Source organism: Macaca nemestrina, chromosome 15 (genome assembly GCF_043159975.1).
Source record: "Macaca nemestrina isolate mMacNem1 chromosome 15, mMacNem.hap1, whole genome shotgun sequence".
NCBI lineage: Eukaryota > Metazoa > Chordata > Mammalia > Primates > Cercopithecidae > Macaca > Macaca nemestrina.
In genome coordinates, this window is record NC_092139.1 from 89084690 (window position 1) to 89103558 (window position 18869).

Sequence of the window (18869 nt, forward strand, 5' to 3'; positions counted from 1 at the left end):
GCAGCGGTACCCATCCCACAGTGACACAGACAGATGGGGAAGTGAGACAGAAACCCCTTCACTATCTGTGTCACCCTCTCTCTCCAGCCCCAGCAGGATTGTGAACAAAGTCATAAGCAGAACTGACCCAGTTCACCTGGATCTGAGACCTCCAGGCTGCCCTTCCCTGTAACCCTCTAGGCAGGCTCTGCAGAAGTTGGGTCAGTATAGGATTTGAGGCTCTAAGGACCACTCTGTTCTGCTGTTGTTTGGACTGACAGTGTCCTGGCTCAAGATGACCTAAGTGGAAGGACAATAAGAGGGAGGCACACAGCCGTTGAGTGGCCACGGTCCCTGGAGTTCCTCTTCTGTGGTGACTGGATCTAACACAATGCCTGGACCCTGTGGGCCAAATGCCCTGGATTATTGGTCTGAACTGTCCATGTTTAACTGAGACCCTCAAGCCCCAGCTCCATGCATCTCACATTCTAAACAGGAAAGTTTCCTAGTGAGCACTGTGGCATGCCTTGGCATCTCTGGCTTCATACAGCTCTTCCCCTCTGAAAAATGCCATTGAGTGCAAAGAACGGCCTCATGCAAAGATGTCCCTCCTTCAGAATGTGGTTCAAGAGCAATGACTGCCTGATGCCTTCATCCCAAAGCCATGCTTTAATTTAGGATGACCTTAAATGCCTTCTAGCTGAGCAGTCAACTGTAACACATTCCTACTCACAGCACCTTCGGTCAGAGGTGCCTGGGGTGAGGGATGAGCCTGCGTCTGCATCGTGGGAAAGGCTCTCGCTCTGGGCCCTCCTGAAGCACGAACCTCCGGATGTGGGGATGCAGCATGAGAACATCTTGCTGTCCTGAGCATCTCCCACCAAGGGAGCTGGCTGCGAGGCTGTCCCTAGGATGTGGGTGCCTGGTTACCAGAGTTCTAAGTTCCAATGGGGTCTGTCACCAAGGAAGTGAACTCACTTCTTTAAGGTTCCATATCCTCGTCTCCTTCCTTTCATAAGATCTACTCAGAAAGCCCTGGGCTGCTGGCTGCTCACCCTCCCCCCAGGTCAGCTCCTTACCTCTACACAGGTAAGCCCACCCAGGGCCTGCTTGTACACCTGCGCCTGATGTGCACCTGGGGCCTAGGAATCCACTTGGGGCCTGTGATCCAACAGGGGCCTAATGTGGATTAAAAGTCATTTTGATTATTCCTACAGGGAAGAAAAGGCCTTCTAGCAATAAGAAGCACAGTTTCACATCAAACATGTAAAAATGATCAAAATCTCATGGAAGAAAAGTATCAGTTTTAATCATTGAACTGTTAACTTTTGATAAATATTTAAGTTTATAAGGAAAAATAAAACCATGCTGATTAAACCACAGTTGTAGGGAATGCTATAGAGTTTCTCATTTGTGGACTGAACACAGAAAGCTCCCACCTACTTATGGCAACAATTTTCTACCTTAATCTTCTTAATCTTATGATTAATAGAAAAAATACCATGACAATGATGGTGATGATGGTTGAAGCACACAACTGAGGTTTAGTGACAGAAACATCAGGTGCTCCAGTTACAGTGCAGCTGTTCTTATTGGGGTGGGAAAATCAATCTTGTGTTCAGTATACATGGGAAGCAGGAGTACATGTGGGGAGAACCGCATTTCACTGGACTAAGGTTTTCCTGCACTCTCCATTCTGTGATCAAAAACCATGGTACACAGAAGAGCATTTCAACCTGAGACTCAGTTACCAGAAATGCACCTGCCCCACCTCCCTGCAACCATATATGCCACCTCTCTGTGCTGAGCCAGAAGGGTTCACATATGGCACAGACTGAGGCTGGACTACATACTTTTCAGCCTCCCAGGTGTCAGGTGTTTTGTGGTCACCTGGAGGAGGGAAGCTCCTGGGTTCCATCTTCCTCACCAGCAGGGGGCAGCAGAGCTGCAACCAGAAGTTAGTCTGGGGCTGCCCAGGAGGAGGCTAAGAGGGAGGCCAGTCCTGAAGATTCAAGATGTATTTGAGGATGAGTCCTGGGTCTGGAAGCCCAGTAAAGTGCATCCTATCCCCTCGGGTTGCAGTAAACCCGTCCTGAGTGCTGCATTCACGCGGCATCTCCCAAATGACAGGAGACGGGGAACAGTGAGGGCCTCACCTAGGAAATGCAGCTGGAGGTGCCTGGGCCCTGGTGTCAGCCTGGGCAGCTCCCACAGGGCTAGGATTCCCTGGGAGACGTGCTCTAGGAGGAGGGCACAGTGTGAGGAAAAAGGGTTTCCAGGGCCTGAGCCCTTCACCTAGTATTGCTGCCTGAGCCTCCTGCCCCTCTCAGGGTCTTGTCCCTCTCTGTTCAGCAACATTCTGAGGAGCTGAGCCCTCAGTCCTGGGCACTTCCACAGGCTCCCCTGTCCCTTCTCCCTCTGCCTTTCCTTCCAGTTCCAGGCATACTCTGATTCAGGGGCGGCTCCTGTGCTCAGGGGAGTCTCAGGTGGGTGGAGTGGGGCATTCAGGACCCTGGTTCCTGGATGGGACATCCCCAGCCTCCTTGAGGAGATGGTTTCCACAGGGAAAGGGATTCTCACCAGTCTCAGGCCACAGCTCCGGCCACCAGGTGGTCTTTGGCTCATTGACAGGATATATGTCATTGCAGGGATCAGGGATTACCACCCTATGGAGCCCACACCCTGTGCAAAGACTGTGTCCCTGGGATTCTCACAGAGACCATGGGGCTTACAGTTGGATTTCCCATCAATATTTCATGTAAACTTGTAAAAGTCACCAGAAAACCACACTAGATAGAGAACCCTGGTGCTTTTTACCATTTTACATAAAATATTGATGGAAAAATAAATAAACAATGGCAGAGCTGAGGATGGCAATGGCTGGTGTACTTTGGGGATGGGGACAGACTAGAAGTATCAACACCATGGGTGAAATGAGACCAGACGTCCTGATGAGTCCACATGGATGAGTGGTTCCTTAAATGACTCAACTATTCTCACTAAAGTAGGTGACAAGTGTCCTAATGACACAATCCATCATTCAGATGAAATGACCAGGATGGGACATTTCCTCAAACCAGGAAGACTGTGGACAAATTCATGAGCAGGTCTGCCCCAGTTCACCTGGCTCTGAGACCACTGGATCTGAGTTCCTCCAGTCCTCCAGGTAGACTCTGCAGAGGGGGCGTCAAGAGTGGATTTAGGACGCAGCTGACCGCAATGTACTGGGGTGTGGGACTCAGCTGTGACTTAGGGAAATGGGGTCTGGTTGAATCATCAGACTGAGGTAGACATCCCTCAGCTGGTCTCTGGATTTCCACAGGTCATGACAAGCCAGTCCTTGGCCTGAATATCCTGGATCAGTCACCAGACATGAGCTCAGGCTCATGTCATTCTCTACAGAAAAACCAGCGGAGTGGACACTGTGGGATCTGCTCGGATTCCTTCCTTTGATCTCACCCACCCAGCACTGTTGGGAGCTTGTGGCAGCTGAGAGCTGTGCCTTCTTCACTGGGAAGTGCTGCTCAGCACAGAAAACTGCCTCCTCCAGGTTTATGCCCTTCCTCAGCAAGGTTAGGTTTCATGAGTGCCTGAGGCCAAGATCTCAACCCTCTGCCTCAATATAGAAGGACCTGAAATTCCTCCTAGCTCCACAGCTCCCTGTGGGAAAGACTGAGGACTCAATGAGGGTCGGGGTCTCCTGCCCGGTGTTCCTTCCCTTACCTCCTTTCACATCCTCTGTGCATACAATTCTTCATGTCAGAGTCTGTTTCCAGGGAACCCAAATTAATATCACCAGCCATCCCCAACATCGGCCATGCAGGACCTCAGGAGGCCACTGTACACTGGAAAGCACCCATTTATTCCTAAATTAGCATTGTGAGTATCCAGATGCCCAATGAGATCTGAGTGTTTCTTGCACTTGTATGGAATGCAAAGGGAGCCTGAGTCACCAGGTGGTCTGGGTTCTGAGGGAGAGTTGGAGTCAGATCCCCCTGCAGGGAAACCCGGGACAGGAGGAGAAGCTTCACCCCATGCAGGGACCACAGATGTACCCACAGGGTGAGCTGCAGGATGGACACTGCCCACCTCCACCCTCCACACCCAGGGTAAAAAATCATTCTTTCCACCCCTCCTTCAGCCTATCAAAGTTGACACTTAAAAAGCCACAGCAGCCCACGCTTGTCAACAGGAAACCCATTCACATCTCTATCAGCCACACAATCTCCACAGATTCTTCAAAACATAATAACAGTAGCCATGCAAAGTATATATAAGATGTCTCAAATAATTGTACTTAATTACATATGAAGGTGATACTATTTTTGTTATGTTAAGCAAATAAAGTATATTATTTAACTCATTCTCTTCTCTTTGTATTTCTAATGCAATGACGAGACATTGGGATTTCCATGAGACTCACAACGTATTGTGAATGAACAGTGCTGGTCTGCACCCCTTCAGGTTACAGGGGCTGTGGAGTGACCTGGTGCAGGGAGCCCCGTCTCCATCCATAGGACATCGGTGTGAACCCAGGGAGGGGCGCTGGTGTAAGAGAGAGGAGAACCCAGGTGTGAACCACCTGCTTGTGCAGGGGACTGAGCCTTCATTTTGAGTCAAATAATATCCTTTCCTATCTTCAATCCGTAACAATAGGGCTCTCTGGTCTTTTTGCTTTCAGGTTTGTGCCCCTTCAAGTTTCAGGCTGTCAGGAAACCAGCCAGGGAACACTGAGGAAATCCAGGAGTCTGACACTGACTCTGTTGTATGCCATCTGCCGGGACCATCCCAAACTGCATCGTACCATTTCCTTTCCTGGTGCTCAAATAGCTGCTCCACGCACTTGTCCTGGTTCCAGACATGAATCTAGGTGGGAAGACAGGATAGTGTATGTTATAATATTTAAATGGAACCTGAATCCATTAATATTTAATATGAAACATTAAAAGAATTTTGTCATAAGCAATGGGGAAAGAAGAAAAGATACAAAAATCCTTTTAAGGAAAAAAACAAAAAAACGTATTTATTGAATGTCTGTGTGTCTTCATTGTCGCAAGGCTTAGAGAGGTCAGCTTTAAGTTGTGCTGAGGAAGTGGTCTGATGGGAAAAGTAAGAAAGCAGGAAACACGCATCTCTGTGATTTAACACATAAATTACAGTTCAATAAAGCAAACATTCACAATAAATATCACGCTGGTGCACACAGAAAAGCCTGTTAACAAACTTTCCCTTTTTCCTGCTTGGTCATATTCCCATGGATCACCTGTGTGCAGTGTGGGCTCTGTGGTCCCCATTTCTCAGGCTGAGACCCAGACGGTGGGAAGGACACGTCGTCTGCTGATGAGTGGGAAGGGCAGCATTGGGAGCAGTGGAATCAGGCTCAGGACTGTGCACCTGGTCAGTGCTCCTGTTCCCTCCACAGGGTCCCTCCCACATGTGCCCGTGTGGATGTGGGTGCACTGCCTGGGGCGGCTGATGTGCTCCAGGGGTTCAATGCTGCAGATGCTTCAGCACAAAGCGTGGGGGTGGGGATGGGACGAGGCTGCACCTGGGGAGACCAGGGACCAATGATACCCAGCAGAGGGGTCCACCAGGTGGGCACCCCCATTTCCTGACAGTAGAAACAGCCTGGAGGTGGGTGCCAAGCAGAGGGCACTGCAGGGTGGGCCAAGGCCTAGAAGGTCACAGAGACACAGGCACCTCACAGCAGAGACACTGAGGGCCAGGAGCTCACTCAGGTAAGCGATTTCAGCAGATCTTTCTCTCCTGAGGAAATCAGGTACAAAAAAATTAAGTTCCTGCCATCAGAATAGACAAACAAGGACTTTAGTCTCCTCAGCTGAGCCCCACTGTCCAGGGAAGCTGAAGCCTCTGAGCCCAGGCCCAGGTGAGGGTGGGGTGAGGAGAGGAGCTCAGGGTGCAGATTTGCATGGAGGCCCCGCCCTCCTCTGAGGCAGAGGGGATAACACAGGGCTGGGGGCAGGTCCAGTGCTGGGATCTCAGGAGGCAGCGCTCTCGGGACGTCTCCACCATGGCTTGGGCTCTGGTCCTCCTCACCCTCCTCACTCAGGGCACAGGTGACACCTCCAAGGAAGGGGCTTCTGGGTCCTGTGGGCTGATACTTGGTCTCTTGCTCCTCAGGCTCACCTGGTCCCAGCACTGACTCACTGGAGTGTGTTTCTCCCTCTTTCCAGGATCCTGGGCTCAGTCTGCCCTGACTCAGCCTCCCTCAGTGTCCAAGTCTCTTGGACAGTCGGTCACCATCTCCTGCACTGGAACCAGCAGTGACATCGGTGGTTATAACTATGTCTCCTGGTACCAACAGCATCCAGGCACAGCCCCCAAACTCATGATTTATGAGGTCAGTAAGCGGCCCTCAGGGGTCTCTGATCGCTTCTCTGGCTCCAAGTCTGGCAACACGGCCTCCCTGACCATCTCTGGGCTCCAGGCTGAGGACGAGGCTGATTATTACTGCTGCTCATATAGGAGTGGAAGCACTTTCCACAGTGGTTCAACTTCATGGGGAACTGAGACCAAAACCTATCCTGGGCTCTCAGGCTCCCTTTCTGCTCTGAAGATGCTTCCTCACCCAGTGCAAGGGGCTTCCTGCAGCATGACCTTCAAAATTCTTCTCTCTCAGCTCCTCTCCTTTCCCACCATGAAATCCAACAGGAAACCTGCCCCGTGGTTTCTCATCCAGGACAGGGACAGCTTCCTGATGCTTGTGTGCTGTGGTCCCTGAATGTGCAACTCTTCCTAGCTCTTCAAATACAGAGACAGTGACAAGGAGCTGCCTGATTGATGTAGTCACTGATTTTTTGGGGATGTCTTCACCCTAAATACATCACCATCTCCCACACCGTGGGTAGAATTTTAGCCAACTACATTCTAATGGTTATCGCCACAACTTTGATCTTAGAAACAACAGTGCAGCGAACATCCCTGTACAGCCTCCTTTGCGTTCCTGTGTGAATATGACGATATGATCCATTTCTGAAAGTGAAATTGCGGATCAGAAAGATGTGTGCTTGTAATTTTCACCGGTTGTTGTCAGATTCACCGCCAGAGAGATCTACCAATTTTCAATGCCAGCCATAAGTGCTTACTCAGAGTATATTGTTGAAAGTGTAAATTTTTGCAAACATATCAAACTGAAAAATGTTACCTTTTTACAGTTTTATTTTTGAGTCTCCTGTTCTGCCTAAGATTGGGCCTTTTCAGAAATAGTTCATTACTTTTTCTTTTTTGCATTTGTTAAACTTTTTCTTAAATATCGAGATAAGAAGAATTTTAGTCTTTGTAGCCAGGCACTATGGCTCACGCCTGTAATCCCGAGCACTTTGGAGGGGTAAGACGGGTGAATTGCTTGATCCCAGGAATTTGAGATTAGTCTGGGCTACACAGTGAACCCTCATCTCTATTACATTAAAAAAAATAAAAATAAATTTTGAAAAGAATTATTTTAGTCTTTGTTGCCCAAAGATCAACTTTGGGGATATTCCATAGATACCTATAGCATCATTTACAATGTAACCATTTAACATGATAAAAACCACCATCAGCTCTGGGCCATACTAAAACAGGTGTCAGGTCAGGGATGGCCACAGGATGTGGTTGAACATTCCTTGGTTTGTAGGTTTATCTGAAGGTTGAAAATTCCACCAGCATATGATCTAGGTGGGGATCTCTCTGTGAGGGTCACTGTATTTCACCTGTATTATGCTGAGGTCTTTCATTGGATAAGAACATCCTCATATCATCTATTTGATTGGATCATGGGTTTAAGACAGCCCTGGGTCACAATCACATAACATTTTTCTGCATTGCTTGCTCTGAGTTTTGGGAGAGTTTTAATTTATCAGGAATAGACTCCCCCTAAGGCAAAAGTCTGAGGGAGTGGGAGGGGCAAGTGGGCCAGAAAACTTGTACCAAAGCTGGAATATCCAAGGCAGGCTCAGAGAGAAGGGTCCTAATATCAACATTTGACTGAAGCCACAAACAGAAGAGAACATGGAAGTTCTGAGAATGACAAATAAACAAATAGTTTCAGTTTTACATGTATTGAATATTTTTATAATCCATGAAAATTCTAGAACAGAATGTAACAACGGGATAAGGAAGAGAGCTTGAGATGTTAAATGATAAAGACCCCAAGTCAAGTTGCCAGAGAAAGAACAGAACCTTTTTGGCAGAAATATGTTTATGCTGCAAATTATCCTCTCATATACATATGTGCGTGTGTGTGTGTGTGTGTGTGTGTGTGTGTGTGTGTGTGTGTTAGGAAACATTCCATGGCACATCCTTCTTTCCTACAGTCAAGATCACCCTCACTCCACAAGGGAACCTAAACCAAATGTCGTATCAAACAGAAAAAATAATGCACTTTGTGTAACCATTAGAGAGTCTCTATTTGCATATCAAAATGTGGATACTTAATGTTAACATCGAAAATAGTACTTTAATATGCATATGAGATGAATTTTCTTTAGACTGTTTATGTCTGTGAGTTGTCTTTCTTAACAAGGACACACTCTTCTCTTAGTACAATTTAACTTAATGTACTTTTTGTTCTATGTTCTGTATCAATTCTGTTTTTTTTCTAAACACTGATAAAGATATCCCATGGCTACTGATTAATAAATTCAATTAATGGGTATTTAACTTATGTACATTATTTCAAGGGTAGACAGTTGTGGTTTTCAGACATGTACCTCACAGATGTTGCTGATGCTGACTGGCTCTTCTCTTCTAATCTTAGCAAATAAAGTGGGAAATTTGACTTTCCTGAACACTCAGCTGACAACAGGAGAGAGGAGGTAAAACCCCCCCAAAGCTGTTATCCTTTAAACCCTCAGGATGAATCAGACCTGTAGAATCACCCACACTTGAGTTAGATGATATGCAAATGAGAGTTTGGTCTTAGAGTTTGGATCGGGATTTAGGTGATTGGGATGGGACGAATGCATTTTACAAGTAAAAAAGACATGAGTCTTGGGGTCTGTAGGGTAGAGAGTTCTTGGCTGAATTGTGTCCCAAAGATCTGGGTTGAGTGACATCCCACCATGAGAAGTCCCAGAGAAGTAAATTTGCATAAACACCAAACATGCAATGCCCCACCGGGCCTGAGAGGAAATAAGTGAAGCCTGGGGAGTTCCCATGTGCTTTGGGCTCCTGAGTTCGAGCTCTGGGTGTCTTACCATGGCCTGGACCCCTCTTCGGCTCTCCCTCCTCACCCTCTGCAGAGGTGCTGCCCCCAAGCCCTGCCCTAGGCTCAGCCCTTGCAGGCTCCTGAGCTGGTCCTGCCCTGAACCCTGAGCACAGCCTAGGCACAGCCTCAGGGTGATACCACTGGAAATGTGTTTGTTATCCTCAAGCCCCCTCTCCTGTCCTCTTCTGCAGGCTCTGTGGCCTCCTATGAGCTGACACAGCCACCCTTGGTGTCAGTGTCCCCAGGACAGACAGCCAGGATCACCTGCTCTGGAAATGTACTGAGGGATAATTATGCTGACTGGTACCAGGAGAAGCCAGGCCAGGCCTCTGTGCTGCTGATATATAAAGATGGTGAGCGACCTCCGGGATTCCCTGAGCCATTCTCTGGGTCCACCTCAGGGACACGATCGCCCTGACCATCACCAGGGTCCTGAACAAAGACACGGCTGACTATTACTGCTTTTCCGGGGATGAGAACAATCCCACAGTGACACAGGCAGATGGGGAGGTGAGACACAAATCCATTTTTCATATGTGTCATCTTCTTCCTCCAGGACCAGGAAGACTGTGGACCAAGCCATGAGCAGGTCTGGCCAAGTTCTACTAAATCTGAGACCTCCAGGCCATCCTTTTGTCTAGCCCTACATGTTGACTCTGCAGGAATGGGTTTAGTGCTGCTATAATCAGAATTTACTGGTGATTTGGGGCCTCTGGAGTGACTTGGGGAAATAAGAATGGGATGGAAGATGAGAGAGATGCAGAGAAACATCACTTGGCATTAAGTTTCCATACGATGATGATTGGGTCATTCCTTCCAAATATCCTACATCAGTCCCCAAAAATGCCCAGCTCAGCTCAACACCTGAGGTTCCAGGCTTCCATGGCAGCCTGGGATTTTGAACAGCAAAGGCAGATGAGGGGACACTGCGGCATCTGCCTCGATACCCTTTTGTGAGCTCACCCGCACTCATCTGCTGGGACCTTCTAGAAGCTCAGAGCTGTATCCTCACAGGAAAGTGCTATTGTTTCCAGAAAACTTCCTTTCTCATATTTAGGTTCAATTTTGAGTGTTTTGGTTTGATGACTGCGTAAGGCCAAGAATCCAAGGCCCTGCCTTAATACAAGTTGACACTGAAAGGCCTTCCAGCTCCAGACTTCCCATCGTGGATCCTGAGGCCTCAGTTGCAATCCTATTGTGGGTCAGGTTCTCCTTCTGCGGGTGATGCCTCCCTCACTCCTTCCAGATTCTCTGTGCATGGAAATCTTTACCTCAGAGTCTACTTCCAGGGAACCCAAACTAAGACGGTCAGCTCTCACCAAAATGAACCACCATGGACCTGAGATGGCCACTATACACTGGAATGCACCAGCGAACTTCCTAAATTTCCACTGTGAGCATCCAAATGCCCAACTATTTCTGAGTGTTCCTTCTATTCTTATAAAATGAAAAGGGAGCCTGAAATGCCAGCTACTATGAGTCCTGAAGGAGAGGAGGAATCATATCTTCCTGCAAGGAATCCACAGAAAAGGGAGCAACCTCACACCATGCAGGGACCAGAGATGCTCCCACAGGGGCAGCTGTAGGATGGATACTGCCCACCTCCACCCTGCACATCCTGCACAATCACTCTTTCACCCCCTCTTCAGCTTATCAAAGTTGGCACTTACGAAGCCAGCACAGCTCACCCTTGGCAACCCGACTCCTTCAAGCCTCCATCAACCACACAATCTCAACATAAAGAATCTCCCCAAAATAAAATAATAACAGTAGCTATGAAAACATCTATAAAATATCTCATAAATAATTTTAGATTGTGTACATGTGTAAATATTATTTTTCATACTTTGGGTTAAATAAAGTATATTATTGAAACTGGTTTACCTTTTTATTTTTTATGTCTAATATGGTGACGAGACAGTAGGATTCACATGAGGCTCACATCATGTTGTGATTGTACAGTGCTGGTCTGGTCTTACCCCTTCAGATGACGGTGCTTTGGAGTAACCTGCTTCAGCCCCATCTCCACCCGTAAGACGTATGTGTGAAGCCAGGGAGAGGCACTGGTGGAAGAGAAATGAGAACACGTATGTAGACCAGCTGTTTATGCAGGTGACTGAGTCCTGGAGCCCTGACCCTGCTCTGTCCCAGATGTGTCACATCCATCTCACCAGAGACCACTGCTGGCCTGCCTGAGCTCACAGCTGGGGGGATCTGGCAGTTCTGGCAACATGGTCGCTTGATGTCCAGTGTTATCCTGTCTCTCCCAGGGCCCAGTAAGACAAAAGGAGCTGTTTTTCCAAAGGGAAGTAATACTCTACTGCACATGACATGGCCTTCTTCCAAAACCCCAGGAGTCTACATTGGGATTCTCCAATGGGGTTTGCCATGTGCAGGAGGTTTCAGTTCCCACGGTAGAGTCAGCTGGATTCTCTGGCCCCAACAGCAGGACACTCACAACCCTGCCTGCACCTGCTGCAGAGCCTCAGTACTCTGGACCTGGAAAACAATGGGTGATATTTATGGCTCCTGATATATGGGTCGGAGTCACATCCCCAAGTGTAAAATATACTACTCCTAGACCTTTAGAGACCTTGTGTCTCTTTCTTCCTGGGAGGAATTGAAGGCTATAATAACATGTTGTTTATGTTGTAGGAGAGTCTCAGCTGCTCCAGACAACTAAACTCTCAATTTCAGCTAGTATGAAAGAGGAAACATCTTAGTTTATTTCCCACTCTCAAAAGTACATGGATCTCACAAAAGCTTCCAATAGGCCGCGCCCATCATGTACATGTGATTGAACTATGATGTCCAGATGGCCTGAACTCCCATAATGATAAAATGGTAGGGAAGGGAGAGCTAATGATGCCCGGCAGAAAAAGTGTGAATGTATACTGTTGTCCATCCCACATGAATGTGCACTGATTCTGATCCTAGTCTCTGAGGGGAACAGACAAGACCTCAGTATCTGCTTCAATGATGTAACTGTGCACCTGCAGCCATAGCATTCTGTTCCAGGAGATCCCCATCTGGCACAGATACTGTAAATGCCACTATTGCCTGTCTGGATCTGTACAAATCCAAATTCATCTTCCAGGATCCTTCAACTATTGTAGAGATCAGTCCGGTGAACTGAAACACCAGAAGTAATCACACGTACTGCAGAAGAGGAGAGAGCTGTTTCAGAGGGCACAGTCCTGTTGAAATTCCTCTGCTTCTTGGGTAGAAACTTCCCAGAAAAGGCCCTGGGGGTGTGTCTCATCTGAGTTCCTGGATGAGGCATACCCCCTACTGTACTGAGATTTCACAGAAGCTGGAGTTGACGTGCAAACATGGTCTTTAGTTCATCCTTGGTATTTTCTTTTTATCACACACTCATCATTTTGTCTACAATTTCCAAAGTTTCTAAAGTAGCTGTCTAGTAGATACAGACGTTCTGAGTGCACTGATGAAAAAGCTCTGGGGTTGGATAGTGGTGATGACAGCACAACATTTTTACTGTACTTACTGCCACTTAATTACACACTTAAAAATGATGAAAAGGACGAAACGTTTTGTTATGTTTATTTTACCATAATAAAAATACTGCATACACAAGAAGCAAAGTAATGCTAGTTTAATTTTGAATTATGCAACTGTTAAAAATGGAAAGAATTTTGTACTAAGCACCATTTTCTCTGCTCTATATGCTACAACTCAACTTTCTCTCTCTCTCTCTCTTTCTCTTATTAACAATGATCTCCTGTCTGGTCCAAGGTCACACATTTCCAGTGTTGCAGGAATGTCTATTGAATCTGCTAATTTGTTGCCAGGAAGAATACTCAAATTTCTCATGCTCATATTTGAGTGTCAGTTGTCTCCAGCCAGCATTTCTAAACCAGGATTCTTAGACAAGACTTGTGAAGAATTTTGTAAAAAGTAGCTCCCAAGATGACAGTATTCACTGTGGGCAGCAGGACTGTTCCCACGCAGTAGGGCTATGCTTGGTGTGCATTGGAGCCATGCACACTGTGCCCACAGGGCAGATTCTGTGCTGCTGACTCTGATCTCTGTGCTTGGGAGGACCGTGTCCACTGCTAAGTTTACATGCGAATTTGATTCTTAAGAAAATGGTCATTCATAGCTGTTGAACACTGAGTCACATAGAGGGAGAGATGGTAGCTGAGGACACCTTATCTCTGATGTGCATAAGGTGATTAGATCTTCTAGTGGAATAGGCAGATGAAGAAACCTGTAGCTCTAAACACAGACTTTCCAGCCCTCAGTCTCTGCTGTCCATGCTGTATGTTCCTGGGAGATGTGAACCACGTGTGTTAGAGGTGAAGGGGATTGGGAAGCTTTCATGGTCTCTCTCACCATCTCTCTTGCTTATCTAACACACTCTTCTACACCTACTTTATTGGAACTTCTGCTCTACAAACATGCCTGAACTCTAAATTAGAGACTTTTGAAAGTGCAGACAATTGCAGGAACTCATCCAACTGGAGAATTTTCCACCACTTGAAGCAGTGAACACATCTCTGCAAGGCTCCGAATTTCAAGTGACAGGATTTTGGGATTTCAAAGAAAACTCAATCTTTGAATAAACCACAATACAAGAGGAAATCATCACACATTCCCCTGCTGCTTGGGCCTCAGTGAGGACTGACTCAGCCAGTCTCAGGCTCCTGGAGACCTCCTCGGTGATGTGCACTAGAAAAGTCCTTTCAGTACAACCTGGGGCAGGTAAGGGGCCCTTACTCTGAAATTCTGCTCCCTGATAATTGTGCTTTCAGAGAAAAACAAAAACCTGTGATTCCAAGAAGTTCAAAGCCCACAAATAAGGTCTCCTCATTCTCCCGTGACAGCCCGAGCTCCGCATTCCCAACATGAAGAGCATCTTCCCGGCATGAAGAGCCAGGAGCTTCTCACAGGGGTGAGCAGGACAGAAGCCACCTTTGTCAATGGGAAGGAAATGTGCTCAGCTCATGTCTGACCCGGAATGACTCAGTCACACCTGTGCAGGGTCACCTGCATGTGAACATCATCTATTTGCTCCATGAGTAATACCCTGTGTGACTCTTGGGTAAAATCTTACCACAGGTGACATTTCTCTGCCTATTGCTTCAACCCATGTTTTTCAAAATTCACTGTAGGACACTTACATAAGGTAACTATGTCAGGTGTGGGATGTATTGAATAGGAAAAGCAGAGGCTTCCTGTATCAATGCTCATGGCTTGTGTTTATGGCCACAACTCATGGAAATGGAAGAAACAAAAACAAAAACAAAAACAGAAAATGATACTCCGCTCAAAAAAGCACTGAGAAATACCATTGTATTAATATATCTACAACTTATAAGTTGAGTTAATAGAACATTAACTTAGATAGATCGTTTTTATGGGGGGATTCCTAAACCTAAAACATTGTATTACAAATTTTGTCAGGTTGAAAGGTAGAGCAGCACTCCCTACAGGCAGCTGGAAGAACTGATGATGGGAAGCTGTTTGCATCAGGACCTCCAAAATTTGACTTAAGATTATCCGATGTACCCTCCCCAAGCCCAGGATGCTTCCAGGCCACTAGAAAGAGCTCATCATTAAGGGTCTAAGATTTCTCTGATCTCGCTCTTCTTTCTTCCTTCCCCAGTGACCTTGGAACTGTCACTCCCTCTCACAGACCCTTCTTTTCCTTGTTAAGTGCGCTCCCTGAATTCTTTGCCCCTGGGTCAGCAAATCTCTAGAACTTCAGGGAAAGCAGGGCTGGGTCACCCACACTGGGTCCCAGAAAGCTGGCTAAGGACCAGACACACAGGCAGCAGGGTGGGTCCCCCCAGGGCTACATGGTGGGCATCGGGTAGAGGGGAGGGACAAGGAACCAGTCCCTGAGTGTCCATAGGGCCAGGTGAACTAGAGAAGGGCTGGGACCTGGTCTGGACCCACGCAAGCCACACCTGTCCCTACACAGTAGCATCTTCCTGGAGGTCAAGAGTGATTTCATTGCTATGCTGCCCCAGATCACCTAATTTATTACCTGTGAATTTCACACACTACACATCATGCCTGTCCCCAAATTCTTCACTTGTGAGCAAATGCCACATCTGACCTGAACTGGTTTACATCCCAGATCCCCTTCAGGCTTCCCACTGTCTTTTCAGATCCTCACACACCCGAGACCCTTCCCCCCAGGGCACAGACACAGCTCCCCGCACACACTTCCATCACTCCTGTCTTCACTCCTTCCTCAAAGGAGCTCCGCAGACTGTTCTTCAGGGAGGCCTTCTCCAAACACTGAATCTACAACAGCCGCCAGTCAGCTTCTGTCGGAACTTTCCATGATTATCTGCATACAATTCCACGGTTATTCTTCTATTTCATTATTTTTGATTGATTTACTTCTATTAATCATTGCATTATCAGTCAGAAATGCTTTTTCACTACAAGTACATGTATGGCAGGAACCAGGGAGCATCCAATTTTCTTCCACAAAAATAAGTGTGCATGTGCTTGGTGGTTGAGTTCCAGATGCTCACCAGTGCCACAGGAAGCTCAAATATTTGTAACTCTCCATTCCCTTTCAATGCGATGTTGACTTTGCTTTCACTGTTGTTGATATAAGGCCTCAGCGTGGCTGCTGCAGCTCCAGTTATCACACCCATGTTCAAGAGATAAAGCAAAGCTCAAATCCTTCCTTCATAAGAGGAAAAGTTTCCTGAGGGCAAACTCAGCCATCTGACTCTTACATCACATGGATCAATGGTAGGCTACATACATGGTCACTCCTGGCTGGGAGACACTGGACATTTGCCTGGTTTTCAGTTGAATAGAGGGGATGACACACAGGTGTAGGGAGTATCTGCTGGGTCTGTAAACCCAGTGTGCCTACTGCACTGACCCAGCAACAGGACAGGAAACTCCTCAGAGCAAGGACTGTGTCTTCCTCACGCTGAATTCCTAAAATGCTGTCTTGCCAGGACAGAGTGGGTCGGGGGAATATTTGTTGAGTGAATGAGCTTCTGTCTCTGTTGTATTGCAGGAGTCACCACCGACCCACATTGGCCCTATATTTGCATCCAGACCCAGTCAGGGCCACACCTCAGTCCTGTATCCCTCAGTACCAAGTCCCGGTCCCCCTTCAGGACCACCCCCCACCCAGTGACACGTGCAGGGAGCCTCAGGAGGGCCCTGTCACCTCCTCCTCCACATGTGAGTGTTTGTATTTCCATCAGGAATCTGAGTGCCTTGTGCCAGGTCCTGAGGCAGGAAGGGGCCACATAGAGAAAAGGAATTTCTTCCCTGAGGTCAGCAATCCATGAAGGAAGCAATCAGGGAACTGAGCAGCAGATTCTGAATCTACACCTGGACCCAGGAGGCCCCTGAGCCTCCAGCAGCCAGCGTAGAGAGGCCACCAGGGGGCAGCAGAGAGCAACCTGGCAGAAACTCCTGGGCATGGGGTGGGTCTGGGCATCAGAGAAATGCTGCCATGCAGGGAGGGTCAGTGACCGTGACCTGAGACCTGGAGGGAAAGAGGTTCTTCTTTTCTTAGAGTACTTGTCCCGGACACTGATGTTTAAATTCTTCTGACTTCCTGGTTTCGGATCTGACTCTTGGAGATGGTGCCTAATTTTCTGACACAGATTCAGGCACTTTGCCTCTTCCCATCGCCCTGGCCCCCATCTCACGGTCACACATGCCATCCCATTCTGTAGTCAAACATATCCCACCTCTCTGTCCTTTGCTCTGGGAGGTCCTGTCCTGCAGATATAGGGACTTCTCCTTCCCTGGCCACTCCTCCATGTCCACTCTTCCCAGTCTGTCCTGGTGAACCCCCCAAATTACAGCTCTTGATTTCCTTATGAGGCACAAAATACTTGCTCATTAACCTTTCCTTGATTTCAGTTTTTATCCATTGATACATTTTCCCAGCAACTGAAGACAACATCGTTATAATAAACACTCACTTCCAAGGTCTTGGAGTTTGCAGTCCCCTCTCATTTTCTCATGAAGCAAATATCTCCTTCCCATCCTGATCTGTCCCTGGTCCTGAAAGCACCCTGGTGATACCGAGGCACAGCACCTATGACCTGGCACTAGAACTCACTGTCAAGGTAGAAACTTATCACATCCCATGGATCTTGCAACACTCCGTGTGCACTTGGCAACCAAGCAATTTCATTCTCCCCTAGTACTGAGGAGCTGTGCCCTGGGGTGGGGCCTGGACCTGTCCAAGGCTTCTGCTGGCCCCTGTAGAGTGAGAATGAAGAGGGTCCCTGCATTGAGCTCTGGAATGTGTCTTCAAAATGGATTTAGGCCAATACCAGACATCTCACATCTGACATAAAGTATTTATGACCAGGACATTTCTAGAGATGCAGACAAAAGCTAACCACCTCCCTCCTGAGCCAGGATGGAAGGGAGGAGGGGACTGTGGACCCCAGGTAATTCCCCCATCACCACTGTGACTCTGGCAACCTCTTGAACAGGTCAACCACTATCCTGTAGGAAGAACTTTGTATCCCCTAGAAAATGAAGAGAAACTCAGCTTTGAGCTTTTCCATGGCCAACCCAGCCAAGCAGCAAGGATGGGCACAATCTGGGTAAAGATGTGAGCCCAGACCGTGGGATCAGTGGGTGAAGGAAAATCGCATGGGCTGAGGGGGTGGGTAAGCAGGGGCCACCCCTCCTCTCTCTGTTTCCTTTGGGGCTGAGCCCTTCTCTGGAAACCACAGATCTCCTCCAGCAGCAGCTCCTGACGCTGCTGATTTGCATCACGGGCTGTTCTCTTCAGCAAAGGTATAAGAGAGGCCTGAGAGGAACCTGCCCAGCCTGACTTTGGGAAGCAGCCTTGGCGGTGCCTCAGCCATGGCCGGGACCCTTCTCCTCCTCGGCCTCCTTGCTCACTGCACAGGTGCTGCCCCCAGGGTCTCACCAACCTGCCCAGACCAAGGGCTCCGGGTTCAGTGTGGCCCTGACTCTGAGCTCAGTAGGGCCCTGCCTGTGATGGGCAGGATGGTCATGACCCTGCTGCAGGGTGGGGGCTGTTGGGGCTGAACTCCCCGCACACTCTGCTCAAGGCCTTGTGAGAGCCTGAGCGGCTGCACCTGCCAGGAGAGAGTAGTGGGTTTTCCGTTCAAAGGCTCCACGCAACAGGAAAGTCCATGGGCCACTGGCACTGGGGCTGATCGCAGGGGTTACCTTGAGGGTTCACAGACTCTCTGGAACTTGTCCACATCAGGAGGGCAAGGATTTCATAAAAAGGGTCTTTCACCTGCAAGTTAACCTCTACTTTTTTTCTTTCTTTTCCTTTGCAGGCTCTGCGGCCTCCTATGAGCTGACTCAGCCACCCTCGGTGTCGGTGTCCCCAGGACAGACGGCCAGGATCACCTGTGGGGGAGACAACATTGGAAGTAAAAGTGTGCACTGGTACCAGCAGAAGCCACCGCAGGCCCCTGTGCTGGTCATATATGATGATAGCGAACGGCCCTCAGGGATCCCTGAGCGATTCTCTGGCTCCAACTCAGGGAACACCGCCACCCTGACCATCAGCGGGGTCGAGGCCGGGGATGAAGCTGACTATTACTGTCAGGTGTGGGATAGTAGTAGTAAATACGCCACAGTGACACAGGCAGATGGGGAAGTGAGACCAAAACACCCTCCCAGCCTCTGCCACCCTCTTGCTTCAGCCCCGGGAGGCCTGTGGATA

General features: G+C 48.1%; 2 long non-coding RNA genes across 2 annotated transcripts; one reads left to right on the forward strand and one right to left on the reverse strand.

Moving 5' to 3' along the window:
* Positions 1 to 3209: 3209 nt before the first annotated feature.
* Positions 3210 to 18566, reverse strand: LOC139358672 (uncharacterized). The gene is made up of 3 exons (XR_011613928.1): positions 18362 to 18566; positions 11072 to 11250; positions 3210 to 4845 (listed from the first exon to the last, which is right to left on the reverse strand). It is a non-coding gene; the product is annotated as an uncharacterized lncRNA (long non-coding RNA).
* On the forward strand, positions 6725 to 11050 carry LOC105464683 (uncharacterized). The gene is made up of 3 exons (XR_976914.2): positions 6725 to 8795; positions 9379 to 9540; positions 9744 to 11050. It is a non-coding gene; the product is annotated as an uncharacterized lncRNA (long non-coding RNA).
* Positions 18567 to 18869: the final 303 nt, after the last annotated feature.